Source organism: Monodon monoceros, unplaced genomic scaffold, assembly GCF_005190385.1.
Source record: "Monodon monoceros isolate NGI ecotype Baffin Bay Population unplaced genomic scaffold, NGI_Narwhal_1 Super_Scaffold_10, whole genome shotgun sequence".
NCBI classification, from domain to species: domain Eukaryota; kingdom Metazoa; phylum Chordata; class Mammalia; order Artiodactyla; family Monodontidae; genus Monodon; species Monodon monoceros.
Genome location: NW_021703766.1, coordinates 16,052,909 through 16,066,130, shown reverse-complemented (window position 1 = coordinate 16,066,130; position 13,222 = coordinate 16,052,909). Strand labels below are relative to the sequence as shown.

At 37.9% G+C, this 13,222-nt stretch overlaps 1 long non-coding RNA gene across 1 annotated transcript in view; it reads left to right on the top strand.

Moving 5' to 3' along the window:
- LOC114883959 overlaps nt 1-2,132 on the top strand; it is a 219,713-nt gene extending 217,581 nt beyond the window's left edge. The window contains exon 3 of the long non-coding RNA XR_003790738.1: nt 1,590-2,132. This is a non-coding gene — a long non-coding RNA (uncharacterized LOC114883959). The remainder of the gene's footprint in view (nt 1-1,589) is intronic.
- The last annotated feature ends 11,090 nt before the right edge of the window (nt 2,133-13,222 follow it).

Below are 13,222 nucleotides of genomic sequence, written 5' to 3'. Positions count from 1 at the left end.
CCCTGCATCGGCAGGCGGACTCTCAACCACTGCGCCACCAGGGAAGCCCTAGATTTTTTTTTTTTTTTTAGTTGACTAAAGAGGGGACAGAAAAATGAAAACCAACAGCCATTACCAGAATATGTAATGATTGTGGGTAGGGGTTGTGAAACCAGCCCATAGGAAATAACAGAAGACACTTCTAAACAACTGAATTTAAGGGCCCCCTTCTTTAACCTGTGTCAGAGTCTCCCCAGGAGGAGCCAGGATAGAAGGATGCTATAACCAGGTTCCTGAGCTAAGCTGCATCTTTAGAACTTTCTGTATGTTATCTCATTTAGGCATCACCATGAAGCAGGTATTACTTTCTCATTTTATAGGTGACTGAGTGAGGTTCAGAAAGGTTAAGTAGCTTGCCCAAGGTCATTCTGCTAATAAGCAGCAGATCCACATGGAAAGAAACGGTTCCAGCTCCCACGGTGCAATCAAAGCCAGGTGCTTCAGGGCTGCCACTGGTGGGAGAAACATTTCCTGAAAGGAAAGGCCAGACCTCATTTTCTCCATTTTTGATGCCCAGGATTTCCACTCCCACTGGGGTCTCTATTGTTACCTCTTGACTTACCAGGCTGGTTTCAAGGCAAATGCTACCCCATGGAAGAAAACAGTCATTTCCTCAATTAAAATCTTCCAAAAATTGGAAGAGGATATATTGGCTATTAGGGGAGGGTGGAGGAAAGGGAGAGGAGTGAGCCTTCCAGTCTACTCAGAAACACAAGGTTCAGCCACCCTCTGTATGTGGTGGTCCCCCTCCATTTCTAACTCAAAGGGATCAGTGGATTCCCTTCTTCCTGAGTGTTCTCTCTACTCTGTCTGATCCTAGAGCCCAGGATCCCTCATTACCCACGCTGAAGAAAACTTATGAGGTAACCCTTTGACCATTCACGTGCTTTTGCCTAGAAGATAATGACAAAATTTGAAGGGGAGGTAGGCAGAGAATTATCAGTACTGAAAGTGTATGCATATGGTTTTCAGTAGTTGATGCTTAGTAATTCTTTGTTAAATAAATTATCCAGTGCAGCTTGATTTAATCTTTGTATCCAGATAGAAGGTAAAATTACATCTGGATCCCATTCTCTAGGCCTTGGAGCAGCTCTTCATTCATTTCAAGGTTGTAATTTTCATTTTGATGTCAAGGTAGCTACTTTTAGAACAAAACAGAAGAGATGAAATTTTCTGACTTTTGAGTGGCACCTGCTTTCCACCAGAACTGGCTGTGGTCTTTTTCTATGAGAACATATTGTCCTACATTTTCACAGTCTTTAAGTGTTCTGTGTCAAGAGAGTAACAAGGAGATTGAATTGTTGTGGATGTTTTCTAGAGGATGTAGTCCCTATGATGCTTTGGTTTGTCCTTATCTTTTTGTTTTATGAAGTACGGAAAGCAATCCATATAACCACACAGGCTTTCCTATGCTGCCGAAGATAAGGAAGGAAGGATAGGGGAGGGAAGGAGGGAATGAAGTTCTTCAATTTGGAAATTAATCCCAGTCTCCAGCTACTTTAAGAACTTGACAAATTGAGAAAGCTCTTTTTTGTTTCTTTTCTTTCCAGGAACTTGAAAAGGGAAACAAGGAACAATTATAAAGTGTCCCTGTCTCATGACCCTGTCAGATTCTCAGGGAAATGAACTTATGGAAGGCTGCAGGACGTCCCAGCAAAAGAGGTGAAAGGCTCCTGACTCTTGAGAAGGATCTGCCTCCCTCTTCCCCTTCCTCCTTCAGAGGGAGAGCTCTCCTCTAGTGCCCTGATCTTTCCTGGACTGTTCAAAGACAGCAACTATGGTTTCCTGGACTGGAGAAGTCTGATGAGCAATTTTTCCCAGGTAAGTGATACTTCTGCTTCAGACTCTAAGAATTCTGATGAAGGAAAAAGTCAGCAATGCAATGTGGTTTGTGAAGGGGCACCCACCACCTTGGGTGGTAGGGCATGTACCACAAGTGGAAGTAATGCTGGGAGCCCTCCCAATGCAGGTTAAAGGATTTCTCCAGCCCCCTCACTCCTCCCCACATCAAACAGATTCCCTCTGTAAAAATAAATTGGTACCTGCTTCTTAACAAACAAACCTTTGAGGGCAAAAAAAAAAAAAAAAAAAAAGCGATATTAAAAAATCAAGAAGAAGAAAATTACATGTGTATTTTTCTCCTGACACAGTTTTAGCAGCTGTTTGTAGCTGATTTACAATGCTCATAGTATTCACCTTTTCATCTGAAACTCCAAGAGCGCTTTGAATGGCTTAGAGCTTTTTAGAAAGTAAGGGGAATGAAATGTCTTTATTGAATTATGAGGTTTTACTGGTTTCCTCATAGATGTCCTGGGTCTCTTCTCAGTGTCACTTTTCTTTCCATGGGATTTTTGTCGAGTTGTTATGGGCAACAGAAGCAACATGGAGTGGGAAGAATGACTGGGTAGAAGCATCCTGTACAGTCCATTTCTGTAGCCACCTGCGTCTGTATTTTCCACACTGTAGTTTGCATGTCCCTGTGATATGTGAATGAATTGGAGGAGTTATCTTTTCCATTCTCTCAAGAAATTCTCTTCTAAGAATACAAATGTAAGGTTCCTTGGAAGTATTTGGACCTCTCAGGTCAGAGGTGCTATTTTTTATGGGCTAAATACATTTGGCTTTCTTCCAAAAGCAAGTATTGGCTGATAGGAAAACCAGGCCTGTGCAAATCTTGGTTCCTATCAAGAGGTCATGCTTTAATTTTATGAGCTACCCCATCTGCGATGGACACCAAACAATGCTATAATGGTTTTAAAAAAAAGACAGTCAAGTCGGAATTTGTAATGATAAGCTTCCATTTGTAAATCATTGAAAAAAAATAAGTAGTATGTTCTTGGCATGAAAGGTCTCATTCTCATTTGGTCTGACCTTGGCAAAGATAAATCAAGGCCCAGGTTAGTTTTCTATCACAGTTTTTGTTGTTGTTTGGTTGGTTTTTGTTTTGTTTTTTACTGCTTTATGCTCTAATATCCTAGCTCTTCCAACACTGTTATCATAAATGATGGAAATGTCTTGAATATTTGCATAACATTATAGAAGATTTATAGCTGAAAAGATAGGATGTTCCTTATGCAACCAGGTATATCTTTCTTCTAAGTGTTTGTAGTTGCTTCTCACTCCTTTTCCTTAGCCACACACCCTCTTTTAGGTGGGTGACCTTCCAACTTGGAAAAGGAAACAGTCATTGTGAGGCTTTGTTGGGTTGAGGAATGAATAGAAAGTGAGAAATTGAGACATGTGGAAGCAGCTCTTTTGAGGGATTTGGTGCGAAAGTGAGAAGAAAGAACCTCAGTATTTGCCAGCTACCATGAGTAAAATTCCTGGAGAGACTGGTAGGTCTAATTTGGTAGAATTTGTTAGGTCTAATGGTCTCATTACTGTGTTTAGGGATTCAAAGAACACATATAAAATCCTCATGAGATATTTATTTCCTTTGGATTGTCGTCTGGTTTTACTAGTAGTTTTATTAAGTCTGTTGAGTTTACTTCAAAGATCCCACCATCTTTCTACCGTCTGTAAAATAGTTACTGGTTGAATAAGGTTCTGTCTGGATCTTTCTCTCTAGAATAAAGGTGACAGGTATCTGAGATAGTGGCAAAGGCAGGCCAGCATATTAAAGCATCTTAGGAGCTTCCATTTATCAACAGTGTGAAACAATGATTTCATTATGCTCACAAATTCTCTGGGTCAAGAATATGGAGAAGGTGCAGTGGGGACACCCCATTTCTGCTCCATAGCGTTTAGGCCTCAGGACTGGTTAACTGAAAAGGAATTCTTGGCTCTGTTGGCTTCAGCTCCTCTCTTCATGTGACAATATTTCTGGCACCTGAAGAAGCTGGAAAACTGTTTTACCTACTTAGGATTGCCTGCATGCATGCTGTCTTTCTGCCAGCTAGAAGAGTTCATTATATTTTTAATGTGATTAAAAAATTAAAATAAAATAGTGACTTTTATATACAGACGTTGATGAAAGATGTGCTTTTAAAGCAGTAAATTAAAATCTCATTAATATTTCAGTGAGAATATTTTGCGCTTATCTGTTTCATCTCTATTTTTGACCTATGGCTTAGAGTTCACAGCATGAAGGAGATGGTGAAATCTGTTCACCATAAAATGGTAATTATAAGTAAATTACAGCACAAACGTTCAATCAACCACATTGATTCCACATAAAGTGAATTATTGTAGCAGAAAATTTTGAAATGTGACTGAATTTTGTAATCTTCAGTTTCCTTTTCCTACCTCTTGCACCAACCCTGATTCTCACGTGTTTATTCCAGAAACTCTGAGCTCTTTGTGTAGTGTTGAGCTCGTTCTACCCACTGTGTCTTGAAAGTTAAATACAGTGGGCACACACCCGCACCTCTCCAAATGATTCTGAATTGTACGTAACCCTGTTTGCCCCATGGCAACTTAAGTGAAAGTTTTGATATTTTTCTGGCAGAGAGTTGGGCTTTTAACAGGAAGATGTTGGATTTGTCATATGAAAGAGCTCTCCCCTAAAATATGATCAAAATGTCCTCCCATACGATATATATATAATTAGAATATATATTAGTGTTTGATTGTCATTTTATAATATAGAATATATGTTATAATTTATATATTTATATATGTCACTATCTATATAAATGTTATATATATGTGTGTCATTTTCTCCTGGATTTAGGTCTGTTTTAAAGTTATAATCTTCTTAAAACTTGCTTTTATGACCAAAAATAATGGATCTTCTATCTGAGATCATTTCTTAGTTAACAGAGACATATGGAGGGAATCAAAATCTTAGCCAAAGAGTAAAAATAGTTTAGAATATTCTTAAAACAACCAGACTGCACGTGGCTCATTCTGTCAACTAAGTTAATTGTTCATTAATAACAAAATTACAGATGCTTCCTTGAATAAGAATGCTTCTAGATATTCATTTTGTAATTAGAAATAGGGATGCTGCTCACTATTAGCAGGATATTTAATGCCGTGACTAGATGCCATCAGGTACTGGACTTTAGAGAACCCACGGATTTTGCAAAATACTTGAGGGTGGGGGGAATTTTAATTACTTGGTGCATCTAACAGCCAACTGAATTCAGGTAACAAGCAGTGTAAAGAATAGCATAATAGAGGTTCGCAACTCCTAGTTGTCCTTTGGTCTAAGGTATTTTGTGATGGATCTGGTCCGCCTCCTTCCACTTATCAAGGTATAATGTATGCCGATTGGATCTAGAATTTTAATGCTGAAAGTGTGGATCATGTTCTGAAGGATCCCATTCAGATCCCTAAGTCAGACGCTGCCAACTCGTTCCTGGTCTCATCTCACTCACTGTGGCAACATAATTGGTTTAAGTGTCTTCTCTGTGATCTTATGAGAATTCCATGACTTAATGTTACACGAAACATACATAACACCTATTGTTTCCTACCAAGGTGTGTCTTCTGTATTAAGGATCAGCGTTCCCATTAGTTGAAGGTAGAGTCTTTGCTTTGTTGCCTCAGATAAGTATTAAATTTCATTTAATACTCTTGAAACTCAACAGAAGGCTGAAACAGCCAAGAAAAAGAGAAATGCTTTATAGACTGCATTAATAAGGAAGATGCAGAAATGGGAATCGTAGTACCATTAAGAGAGAGAGACTCCCACCATAAGAGGGATGAGGGAAAGAGTTTCCAATTTGCGAATGGAAGAAGCTATTAATCTGCAAATGTGGGCAGGCACTGGCCAGTCCTCCTTTGACATACTCAGAAAACCTTGAGGATTAAAATTTCTGAGAGAGTCAGAATTAGGGATCTGGTACCATTAAAAGAAGAGGGGCATCCGCTTCCTAAGAAGCTAAATCTTGTAAAGAAAATAGCAGAATTAACAATGTAGTAAAGTCAAAATGACAGTTTCTTTAATTTGAAACCATACGCAAAAATATGAAAAAATTAAAGATGATGTGATGCTTCTAATAACTTTCTTCCCCTTTCTTTATGCCCTAAGTTTCCAATCTGGGCTCTTAGCATCTCCCAGCTTCTAGTTTCCTTTCTTCAATGTAGAAAATCATAAATACATTTACAACAAGGTGTTAGATACCCATATTTTTCTTTTATAGAATAAATAATGACCAGTGTCTTTATAAAAATTATACATATTACTTCATAAAATTAAAAATGGTAAAGTACAAAGAAGAAAGCACAATTTCACTAAAAATTTCACTGGTCAAAAATAGTTATCTTGGGCCTCCCTGGTGGCGCAGTGGTTGAGAGTCTGCCTGCCGATGTAGGGGACGCGGGTTCGTGCCCCGGTCTGGGAGGATCCCACATGCCGCGGAGCGGCTGGGCCCATGAGTCATGGCTGCTGAGCCTGCGTGTCCAGAGCCTGTGCTCTGCAACGGGGGAGGCCACAACAGTGAGAGGCCCGCGTACCGACAAAAAAAAAAAAAAATAGTCATCTTTCACATTTGGTGAACATTTTCCCAAGCATTTGTTAACCATGTATATATAAAAGAAAAGAGAGAAGAGTGAGAGAGACAGAGACAGAGAATGAACGGTTCAAAGAGACTGAGAAAAACAGATTTTAAAAAAAGGGAGCATGTGTGATATAATAACAAGTATTAAATGTAATGGTACTAGACTTTGTTATATTAGAATTTAACAGAAAAAAATTATAAAAGAGAAACTGAAGGAATTTCTGATCCTCTGGAAAAGAATATTTTTCACTAGAATATTGTTCTTAAGTGATCAGTCTATAGTTAAGAAAAAAAGATTAGGAAAAATTATTGTTTAGATCCATTATTGTTTAATTTCATGTTTCAGTGTTGTAAAGTATTGGTTGACTCCCTGCTTTAAAGATGAGAAAATTAGCATACAGCCACCCAATTTCCTTCCTCTGCTTCCTGTATTTATTGGTTATTGCTTTACTTTGTCATAGTTTTTAACATTTGTCAATTTGTTCTGAACCATAACCACCACATTAATTTTGTCATATTTTTATACTTCTGTATTCAGATACTGGTTCAGTGCTCAACTCAAGTTTTTAGATCTGTGTTCTCCATTCTTTTTTTTTGTTTGTTTTGATTTCTCTTTTAATTGCATAAATTTTATCTTTAAGTAGACTTTTAGAAGATATTTAGATGCCATATTCTAAGTTCTTGCATGCTTGAGAATGTATGTTGTCTTTATACTCAAGGTGCAGTACAAAGGCATAGAAAATAAAATAAAAATAAATAAACAAGAATAAATGAGTAATCGAAAGGACACTTTAGCTGGCTATAGAATTTTCAGATCATCCTTTCTTTCCCTCAGAACTTCGTAGACTTCTTCATTGTCTCTTGGCACTGGGTACTGTTCTTGAATCATAAAGTTGTCATTCATATTTTGTTTCATTGGTAGGTGGGCTTATGGATTCCATACTCTGAGTTCCTTCACATTTGAGAATGTCTCAAAGTTGTGGGTACATCTGAACATCAGCTTGACTGGGTATGATATTCTATAGAGCACAGCGTGTAGATATACTTCGAGAACGTACAGATATACCTTTTTCTTTAGAACCTTGTGAATGTTGCTTCCTTGTCTTCTGGGATTAAATGCTGTGGGGAACTCTGAGGCTCATCTAAATTTTCTGTTTATAGAGAACTTGATTTTTCTACCTGAATTACTAAAAACTTTTTGTTTTATCCTTTGAACTCAACAACTAAACCAGGATATTTTCAGCATCAACCAATTTGTATTAGCTTTTCCTAGAATGTACTATACCCTTAGCTTGATAAATCTATTTCTTCCTCTTTTAAGACATTTTTTTCCCTTATGTATCTGATTTTTTCCCATCTGTTGTATTCTCTGCTTCAAGGACATTGGTTATTCTTTATCTATTATTTTCCTTATTCTTTATCTTTCCCTTTTCATTCGCTGAGATTTTCTCAAGGCTTTCCCCTGTGCCACTAATTCTATTTTCAGTCATGTCTATTCTATTCTACATGAACTCACTTATTTATTAATTATATAATGATGTTTTGATCCTCAATTTGCCTCCTAATCTCCACAGTCTCTTTTTTTAATACCATTATGTTATTTTAATAGCTTACCATTTAGCAACTATCTTAGTAAGTTTGTGCCATATTAAGCTATTCTGTAGCACATGAAGTACTCAAAAAGAAATTTTATTTCTCCTTTGGTTGTATTCTCTTCCAGATGGATGTCCCATCTCTCATTTGCATGTCTTATTTCCTTTTTAACATTCTTTTCCTCATCATTAATGTGAAATCTTTTAAGATCCTGGCTTAATGTGGGGAGGTCTCATTAGAGTCTTAACCCTATATGAGGTCTGGGCATATTGATATTTGTCCCACCTCATATACAGCAAGGCTGTCAAAACCAAAATTCAGATTTGCAGACCTGACAAATATTCTCATTGACAAATGCCCGTGGGGTAAAGAGGGCCTCTCCTGCTCCAGGAAGTCCTTTTTGTTTGGCCACCTCCTTGATCTCTCGACTCTTAGTGCTTTTAAGCTGTTTTTCAGTCTTTTATCCAGCATAGGAAGTTGTTTTCAGTAGAAGGTCTAGTCTAAAAGGACTGGTTTGCCATTATTGAAAGTGCAAGTCCCTTCATGTTATTCACATGTCATTCATTCATCCTCTTATTTGTCTTATCCTTACTCAGTTAGTATGTGATGCCCTATAGAGATCTTCTCCTTGTGCTGATAGCTGTTGGGTAAATTATTTTTGATTGCCCTTTCTACTTGATCTGAGACCTGTCTTTCCTCTCAGCAACAGTGTAACTTGTTCTTTCCTGTTGTCTATGTCATGAGTGCCTTGAAGGAGGTAGTATTCTGATAGGCTTTGTCTCAGAGAAGCAGGGGCTCTGCTCCTTCTCCTGAGGTTTTGTTAAATGTCCTTCATCAGGGTTCACTTCACCTAGTTGGGAATGTATCTTATTGCCCTAGAGCCTCCCTCCAAAATTTTGAGTTTTTCCTGCCCCTAATAACACTGTGAAGTCTTTTAGTAGTAGGCTTCTGTATTGAGATTGAGGGCTTCTGTTCTTGAAATTACTTTCCTAATGGAGTCATAGATACAGAGAACAAACAGGTAGTTGTCGGAGAGGAGGAGTGAAGTAGATGAGAGCAATAGATGAGGGAGATTCAGAGGTACAAACTTTCAGTTACAAAATAAATGAGTCATGGGTATGAAATGTACAGTGTGGGGAACATAGTCAATAATTATGTAATATCTTTCTATGGTGACAGATGGTAACTAGACTTATCGTGGTGATCATTCTGAAATGTGTAGAAATATTGAATCACTGTGTTGTGCACCGGCACTAAAATAATATTGTAAGTCAATTATATTTCAAAAACAAACAAACAAACTCGTAGGAAAAGAGGTTAGATTTGTGGTTACTAGAGGCCAGGGGGTGAGGGAAGGGGTAATTGGACAAAGACAGTCAAAAAGTACAAATTTATCTTTCCATAACATAAATAAGTACTAAGGGATGTAATGTACAACATGATAAATATAATCAACACTGCTATATGTTATATATAAAAGTTAAGAGAGTAAGTCCTAAGATTCTCATCACAAGGAAAAAAAATTTTTTTCTATTTCTTCTATTTTGAAGTTTAAATAAAGTTTACTAATTTTGACCCCCCCAAAATCATCTCTATATTGTCATCAACATTTCACGACGTATGTAAGTCAGATCATCATGCTGTACACCTTAAACTTATACAGTGCTGTCTGTCAATTATATCTCATTAAAACTAGAAGAAAAAATTTACTTTCCTGACTCAAAACAGGATGCCTTTGTACACCTTCAGTTTGTTTCTCTTCACACTGTGAGGTGTTCAGGGAAAATTCTAAATATTTTCTCTATTTCTTGCAGCGCATTCTGGGGCTCTCGGTAAAGTCAGAAGCAGCTTTGAGACATGTCAAAATAATTTTCCTCCTCTTTCCCACCTGATATTTTTTGAAGTTTATGGCTTGAGCTTTTACCATTTCCTTTGTCTATTGCTGGTGAACATCTTGATTTTTCACTACTTTTCATTCCTTTTGTTAGGTATCAGAGCAAGCAGATTCTATTATCTGAATTCATCCTACTATCTTCCCCCTAAATCTAAGATTCTCCATTTTAACAGAAGCCATCTTAGAGATATCGGTGCTATACCAAGGGAATGACTGTGTATCTTCGTTTGGGTTCTCTCAGAAATAGACCCTGAGCCAAGTCTTAAGTAAAAGTAATTTGTTTGTAAGGTGATCTCAGGAACTGGTAGAAGTGTAGGGGGGAAAAAAGCAAGGAAGGAAAAGATGCTAATAAAGAGCATGCAAGTTGCCATTGTGGGCAACTGGAGCTTAATTTCACTGGCAAAACTCAGGGAAGAGTTTAGAACACACTTCACAGTTATCCACCCAAGGGAAGAAGGAGCTGGTGTATTCACACACTAATTCCTGTCATTCATTGGTTGAGACTGTTCCCTGGGGTCCTAATTCCCATTCACTTCCTGCATACCCCACACCCAGGTAGTGCAACAGGCCCAGGTGGTCAAAGAAAGATCTCAATAAGATGCAGGCTCTAGAAGTTGGAAGTTGAGATATCATACCCTGAAATGGTAAAATCCAAGGGAAGATGGCCAGGGCATACTGTGTGATTGTGAATTTCAGGAATCTTGGTATTTGGGTAAAACAAGATGGGGAAGGAGGATTGTCTCAGGGCTGCTTAAATGGTAATACCACTTGAGTGGTCTCCTACTTGATACCAAGTATAGATCTTGGGCAGTGGTCCTTCTAGTTTATATAGTTATAATATCTCTTCAAATTTAATGGATGCACTTATAGATAAAATCAGGGGAAATATCTTGGGAGGCCTAAAAAAAAGGTGACAGGGAGTTATTTTAGTCAATAAAGCTAGAAAAACCATGGGCACTTTTTAAAATTATATATATATATATATACATATTTCATATATGTGTGTATGTGTATATATATACACAAAGAGAATGATATATATGTAGACACATAAATTATATTCATTATATACACATCTTTTCATATATATATATATATATATCTTATAGGAGGTGAGTATAGGTGAGGTAATACACACAAACTAAGTGTGTACAAAGTTGTGTGTTGCATGGGTGTTATATGGACTCTTTAATTGGGAGCATTTAGAGTGTTGCTGGGTTACATCCCCACCAGTTCCGATCTGACACACGGGGAAGGGATCACAGTTCTTATGGAGGCCACTGCATAAACCTCACTCTCCCACAATCCTACTTTCAAATAATCCCTTTTATAAAGATGTCTTACTGATTTTAGTTTTAGAAGGGGCTTTTATGACTTTTGACAGCTGTACATGTCATATATTGGAATGGAGTCCCATAGATCCAACCCTTTCCCTCTGTGTGAACTATCTAACTGAGTGGTTTAAAAAGTCATGATTTAAAGTCAGTCTGAGAGCACAACACTAAAAAGATCTCCAAGCTCATTCATTAAGGTAGAGAGAAAATAATCATTTAAAATACAGTGAAGTTAGGGAATTCCAATCAGCTATTTTGTGTATAAAGCGTATATATTTTTGGAAAGCAAGTGTACTTCAGAAGTCCAACCTAAGGGACTGGAAATTGTATATATGTTCATGTTATAAGGAACACAAGCTTACTTGCTTCATGGTACTTGACAAAATTACCCATACTAGAACTCGTTATTTAAAAATTTTTGAGTTTTCTGTCTCATGTTTACTGATAAAAAAACAATCTAGAATATCAGGTGGGGGAGGTGGGAATGTTTGATATTTCTTTGGCTAAAATAAGAGAAAGCCAAGGAGTAACTCAGCTGCTCAGTATATGGTGGAATTTCTGAGTAATCATTCTCCATATTCATAGAGGGAGAAAGAGAGAAGGGGGAGAGACAGACTAAGATAGACTGAAAAATAGATTAGCAGGGAATGTGAGAATGAACTCAGAAATGTCATGGGGCCTTGAAATGCTGAACTGTGGCCTCCATTAGCAGGAGATTTTTGGTCAGACATAAGAAATAACTTCTTGTTAGGCAGAGTAGATAAATCATCGGAGCAGATCTCTAAGTGATCTTGTGGAGTGCCTACTTCCGAAGTCTTTTAGAGAAGAAACTACCACCTTTTGTGAAAGATTTATGTGAAATGTCCAGGCCAGAGTGAAAATTATTATAATGTCTAGAAGTTCTGATTATTCTCTGAAGGGGGAATGGCTATTGTTTTAAGAAAATGTACACTCAGAAGCACATCTCAGTAACTTACATCCACAAAACCATTTGCTTCACCCAACTCCTCCTTCCCCAAATCTCTACAGTTATGTCCCTAATCATTTGGGCTGCTCCATACACTTGTACATTTGTCTCTTCCACTCTTTATGTTTCATTGTCACATCAAGTAAAGTTGCAAATTCATCTATAAACTTACATGTGTTATGGGTTGAATTGTGTCCCTCCCAAAATTCATACAGTGAAGTCGTAAGGCCCAGCACCACAGAATGTGACTGTATTTGGAGATAGGGTGTTTAAAGTAGTAATTAACTTAAAATGAGATCATTGGGATGGGCCCTAATCCCAGATGACTTGTGTCCTTATAAGAAGAAGAAATTTGGACACAGACACGTACAGAGGGAAGACTATCTAAAGACACAGGGAGGAGACGACCATCGACGAGCCCAGGAGAGAGGCCTCAGTGAAAAGCAATCTGCCGACACCTTGATCTCAGACGTCTTTGTACAGCAGCCCTAGCAAACAAATACAGACGTCCTTTCCCTTCCATCCTCTCTCCTTTCCCTTTGCCTTCTCTGGGACGACCTGTCTAGGCTCACTAACCTTTCTTTTCCTTCTAGTCATCTTTAGAACATAGCCCTCCCCCATCTCTTCAGCTTCCTAAAGATGTATCTTCACTGAGAATTGTCATTTCTTTGCTGCCCTACCCAGGCCCCATCCATGAGACCCGGAGCCCTGTTAGGAAAGAAAACATTGTGAATCCCAAGACTAGCTGTTGAGCAAGTTTTTGTGCACAGAAGATGCTGCCTTCCATCGTTTCCATTTTTTTAAAAGTACATATGTTAGAAAACTTTTGAATTTGTGTTTGTATGGCTTATCAAAGTTGATAAAGAATTTTTGCAGACGTAACTTTGCTTAATCCTCCCCATATTTCAAGTCAGTGGTTTTTCAAGACCCTGGAACTCAGAGAGGTTAA